We start from the raw sequence: 6,247 nt of genomic DNA on the forward strand, positions 1-6,247 counted from the left end.
AATACTGCAATGTTTATGGCCTTGGAAAGATGCTCATGATATATTGGTATGAAAAAAGCAGGTTACAAAAAGTTGTGTAGAGTAGGTCCCCATTAATGAGAAATATAGACAAATAGCTGAAAACGTATACCACCATGTTAATAGTGTTTATTGTAGACAATGGAATCATAGATTCTGATAGTTTTCCCTTCTTTCTTATCTATATTTTCTAATTTTTTTCTACAGTGAGTATGTATTATGTATTTGTCAGCTATTCCCACAATAATGCTGCATAATAGACTAGCCCAAAAAACAGTGGCTTATATCACAAGGATTTATTCTCATTCTCATGGTCTGTTGGTCAACTGCAATTTGACTAATGTTGGTCAGCCTTGGCAAGGCTGCTATGTCTCAGGCTGCAGGTCAGCTGGGCCTGGCTCCTTGCTGCTGGTTTGGGTTCAGGTCTGTTCCATGTGTCTTCATTTTGGGGTTCTGAGTAAAGGGATAGCAGCTATCTAGGACTTGCTTCTCTTTCCAGAGCCCCGGACACAAACCGAAGTGTACAAGTACATGGAAAGCCTCTGCTAACATCATTTCAATAACATATCATTGGCTAAAGCCAGTCACATGTTGGCTAAACCCAACATCAATGTCACCACAGTAGGAATGGGAGGGAAGTAAGTATATGCTGAATAATAACCCAAATTCATTGGTTATTACTTGCATAAAAAACGAGCATGATATGCTTCATTCATATTGTCCACTAGAGAGAATCCTATACAACTCTCCAAGAATAAGATGTGGAGCTGCTGTATAATCTCATTAAAGAATAGAACAAATGTTAAAGGGATAAGCTGACCCTCTCTTCCTTTATCGTATATGGTTGTCCCTTTAAGACAACCAGACACTGCCATTTATGGCATCCACAGTCCCACAAAGGAATGTGGAAAACACAGGTTTATGGGCATTTATAGCCAAAGGCCAGACCTATGCTAATTCCCATCCAAATCTATCTGAATCCACTTGCTGATGATTTCCTCTCTTTTGGCTTCTCTCAGTTGATTCAGCCATTCACTCAAGATATATTTATTGAGAACCTGCTATGTGCTAGAACTCTTCTAGCCATGAATAGGGTTATATTGGTAAATAAGGCAAGTACCAATAAATAAGAAAATCTCCCTAGGGTTTACATTCTAGCAGAGAGATGAGGTGGGTGCTGGGTGTGGTGGGAAATGCTAGTGATATTGATAATGCCAAGTAGTATGGATGCTAAGAATTAAATAAAATAGGGTAGGGCTCTAGAGATTGATAGGGCAGGGCAGGGCTACTTTGGGTGGGTGACACAAGGGAAGACTTCCCTGAGCAAGTGTTGCTGAAAGTTATTGGAAGTACCTCTTGGGACCTGATATTTGTATCTGGACTCTCCAGACTGGACACTGAGTCGCACTCAAGAACTTGGCTTGAGGGCATTATGTGGCTCAGTTGGTTAAGCATCTGACTCCAGCTCAGGTCATGATCTCACAGTTCATAAGTTCGAGCCCCATGTCAGGGTTCTGTGCTGACAGCTTTGAGCCTGGATCCTGCTTCGGATCTGTGTCTCCCTCTCTCTCTGTCCCTCCCCCTCTCATGCTGTCTCTGTCTCTCAAATAAATAAATATTTTTTTAATTAAAAAAAAAAAAAAGAACTTGGCTTGGACTTTTCCCACCAGTTCACTCCCTACTTTGGCCTGCTCTGGGGAGCTTTCCTGTCCTAGCTGCATTTCGGAATCCAACCCAGCTTCCCATCTGCTGGCTGGTGCCCCCATCAGCTTAGCTAGTTTTCATCAAAGATGGGACCCAGGGTGCCTGGCTGGCTCAGTCTGTAGAGCACGTGACTCTCGATCTCAGTGTTGGTGAGTTCAAGCTCCCCATTGAGTATAGAGCTTACTTAGAGACAGACAGAGAGAGAGAGAGAAAGAAAATTATTAGGTCAGGCCAATCATTTATTGAACTCCTATTGTATACCAAACGAGCAGGCATTTATTGAGTAACTTCTGTAAACCAAACCAATAGATGTTTATTAAACATCCATTGGATACCAAATCTACATTTATTTATTGTTTACTGTGTATGCAAGTCAGTAAGTGTTTGCAGATGGTCCACAACTTACAATGGTTCAACTCAGTTTTTCAGCTTTATGATGGTACAAAAGTGATACACATTCAGTAGAAAACTATACTTCAAATTATTCTTCAAAATTATACTTCAAAATTGATCTTTTTCCCACGCTAGCTATATGTGTACAATTCTCTATCGTGATGCTGGGTATTGGTAGCACGCTGCAGCTCCCAGGCAGCCGTGTGGTCACGAGGGCAAACAACTGATAGATTCTGGTTTTCACTTTCAGCATAGTATTCAACAAGTTCTACGACATATTTAATACCTTGTTATAAAATAAGCTTTGTGTCTGATGACTTTGCCCAACTGTGGGCTAATGGGAGTGTTCTGAACACGTTTAACGTAGGCGCGGCTAAGCTATCATGTTCAGTAGGTTAAGTGTATTAAACTCACTTTCAACTTAAAATATTTTCAACTTATGAAAATGGGTTTATTGGGATGCAAGCTTATTGTAAGTCAAGGAAAATCTGTACTTTATGCCTGGAATTGAGGAGAACACACAAGTTGTAGCTATTTCTAAAAACTTGCAACTGAGTTGTGGAGCCAAAATGTTATACAACTATGGCTATAAAAGGCAGGGCTTACTACAATAAGTGCTATGTTGTACAGAACAGCCTCTAAGCCCTTTGAGAATCTAGAGATGGGCCTAGAGATCTTCATAGAAAGGGGTGGCCATAGAAGGCTTCATGGAGGAGTTGAAACTTGAGCTGGGTTTTAAAGGATGGACAGGACTTAGATAGACAAGGGGAGTAGGGACTGAGGTAGCATGGCTGGCCAGGGCTGTATGTGTTTTGAACCCTAGGATATAATTCTCGGCATCCATTATTTGAACTTGGTGTCCTTTCCTTTCTGATTTTCCAGAATTCTTGTAACATCCAGATCCTCCATGATCCCTGTTTCTCCTAGGCCACAGCTGATTCCTTGCCAGTCTATAATAAATTGTCCGGTGATCAAGGGCTGATGTCATCTGGCTAACACCAGAATGGGCAGCCTCAGGGAAAGGTGTTTATGATACTTTCAGCAGAAAAGGGCATAGAACCCATAGAAGTTGGTTTAATCACATCTAACTATGGTGGATTTCTAGTTCAGGTGTCCTCCTACCTTCTAACCCAGAAGTCTTTAAAACAATCATGTTTATTTCCTCTGCCTGGAGCCTTGAGACAGCAACAAGGCTGTTGAGAATTTACTAGATTGAGAATTTATTAGATGGTCTCAGTGACCTCTTCCCATATTTCTGAAAGCAGGAAGAATGACGTTTTACTATTTTATTACTCTAATGGCCAATAATATAGTCTACTTTCTAGAAATCAGTCATAAGAATCGTCTCACCTCTCTGAGTCTCAGTTTCCTCAACTGCAAAGCGAAGGTTATTTAGAGGATTAACTAAAACAACACACTTGCAGTGTTGTGAATGGAGTCAAATGCCCAATACATGTTCAGTGAACACAGATTCCCTTCATTCCCTTGTTATACCCCATCTGGTGGAAAGTTCAACACAGCAACATGACCTCTCCACTCAGTGCATCATCAACCGTCCTTCCTCCTTCTCCCCTCCCAGCCATCCACATGAGAAGGCCAGGCCTGAGGCCTTGTGCTTTGGCATCCAGGCCCTTGAGCCTCTATCACAGACAATATGGGGCTGCAGCCCATGACTTGGCCCTGGGGTGGGGAAGAGGAAGACCCAAGCAGGATCAATGTCATTCTTACTTAGGGGAATTTACAGCATAGTGAGCCATGCCCTCTGTGGGACACCCTCAGGGAAGACTCTCAGGCCAGCTCTGTCACCAAGTACTTTGGGCTGGGGCACAGACCATCTGCTGCCCCTGGACTACTGCATTTCTTCCTTCAGAGGGAGCCTTTGGGGACGGCTGTGTAAGACAGTCCTCTACCTCTATTTTCCCACAACTTTGACCTTACCCTTATGCTCGTGCCATGCTCTTCTCTGTCTTTGTCTGTGTCCTCCACTTCTCCTCCCCGCCCCCCAATAAGTCCAGAGCTTTGTGCCTGCTTGTCCATCTACCTAAAGTGTCCTTCCCCTTCCTGCATCCTCCTAGACAACATTTTCTTCACCAATCCAGCTCAGATGTTTCCTCTTCTGAGGAGACAGATTCCTCAGACTCCCTGACTCACCCATCCTACTATATCCAGTCCCCTAGGTATGTCTCTGTGCCTTGGTTTCTATATCTGGAAAATGGGGCTGATGATGCCAGTATTACCATAGCTAATCACAGTGTAGTAGTAAAAATGGAATGAGATAATAGTGAAAAGCACCTTGTAAAGGACTGTATAAGTAAGCACCATTGTTAATGGTAGGTTTGTGTCCAACAGAAACTGGTCTGTGAGTGTGTAATATTGTATAGTGGGGGATGAGATCCCATAGTGTAGCAGTGGAAAGCAGTCCAGGGAAGCAGTGTAGCAGTCCAGGAAGGAATGCTGGACTCTGAGGCAGAAAACCTGCTTCTCTCTACTGCTGGACTAGGTGTTCCTGAGCCAACCCCCACCCTCTCTGGGCCTCAGTTTCCTCCTCTGCATGTGAGTGTGGCCTCCAAGGGCCCTCCTAGTTATGCTCCCTTGGCTCAGACACTCTGGGTACTGGGCTGTGCAGGTATTGCCTGAGCTCTGAGACCCTGCCCAGCTCCCAGGCTGGACAGCTCCCTTGGAATTTCAGAAGGAAGCGGAGGCTCCCAACTCTCAGCATCTGGACAGCACCTCAGGTTGGGAGGCTGGAGAGCCCAGCTGTCAGGCCTGGGCTTCTGAGTGGGGTGTGGGAGAGTGGGAAGCTCACTTCCAGAGGAAAAGAGTAGAGATCAGCAGCGGTAAGGAGCTCCAAGTCCTCAGAGAGAGCAGGCGGGAGGGGTCTGGGCCAACTCTAGCGCCTTAATGAAGAAACTAAAAGACGGTAGCCTTTGGGATTTGGCTACAATATTTAGGGCCAAGATCACCAAAATCATTTAGACTCTGATGTCCTGATTGGCCCTAATCCAGATATAAGACATAGGATTCTCACCTGACGCTATGGAGAAGAAAAATTTTCCACTGTGATTGTTCAGCATCTTATTAGCAATCAAGGGCACTATCTCACACACAGCAACTATGGGAATTTTTTTTTAAAGTCCTTTGGTGTGTCTTTGATGCTGGATCCAGTAATTGGCTGTTAGGTTTTAAAGGCTTGGCATTTCCACTGTGAGTCATAACTGTTCATTGACATACCTCATTTATTTCTTAATTCCTTTTAAAGCCCCAAAAGATAAAACACATTGCATGAAAAATTTTAAAACTGCACTTCTTTAAACAGATTCTATGTTGTATACTTTTCCTAGGTCTTTCAGCCATTTATTTACCCATCAAGTGATCATCTAGTGTCTCTTGTGTACTGACAACTTCTCTTACTTTCTTACCCTCACACCCATCCTGTTACTTAATTATCACAACCACCCTATGAGCCAGGGATAGTTACTCTCTTTTCACAAGTAAGGAAAATGCAGCCCAGAGAGGTTAAGTGACTTTCCCAAGGCCACACAGTAAATGACTGAAACAGGATTTTGACTTAGGACATTGAACTTCTAATTGTATCATTTTGGCCTCCTCTCACCTTCTTTGCTCTTCACCCCATAGTCCTCATGCCCTGCCCCCTACTGTTTTGAAGCAGAGGACACTGAGGACAATGATAGTTGGGTAGATGAAACACAAACCAAGTGGAGGAACAGTTGGTCTTACCCAGAGACCTAAAGGTCATGGTCACCCATTACATGCCAGGACCCATGGGGGCTCAGTAGCATGTGACTAATACTCTGGATGAGAAGGGGAAATTAAAGAGGGGCACAAATAACTAGGATTCAGACAAGATAGCTGGTCCTATAGAAGAGCATCTAAGGAAAGGAGAAGGAGAAAATTCTACCAATTAGAAATCAAGTCTGAACTTGATGCAGGCAAGTAGGGAAAAAGTCAGCAATTCAAAAAACCTTTTGTTCCCATTAATCTCATGATGTTAGATTAAGATGTTTTACATAGTGGGGCACCCGGGTGGCTCAGTTAGTTGAGTGTTTGACTCATTATTGTGGCTCAGGTCATGATCTCACAGTTTGTAAGTTTGAGCTCTGCATGGGACTCT

Source organism: Panthera pardus, unplaced genomic scaffold (assembly GCF_024362965.1).
Source record: "Panthera pardus isolate Hobbes unplaced genomic scaffold, ASM2436296v1 HiC_scaffold_24, whole genome shotgun sequence".
Lineage (NCBI taxonomy): Eukaryota > Metazoa > Chordata > Mammalia > Carnivora > Felidae > Panthera > Panthera pardus.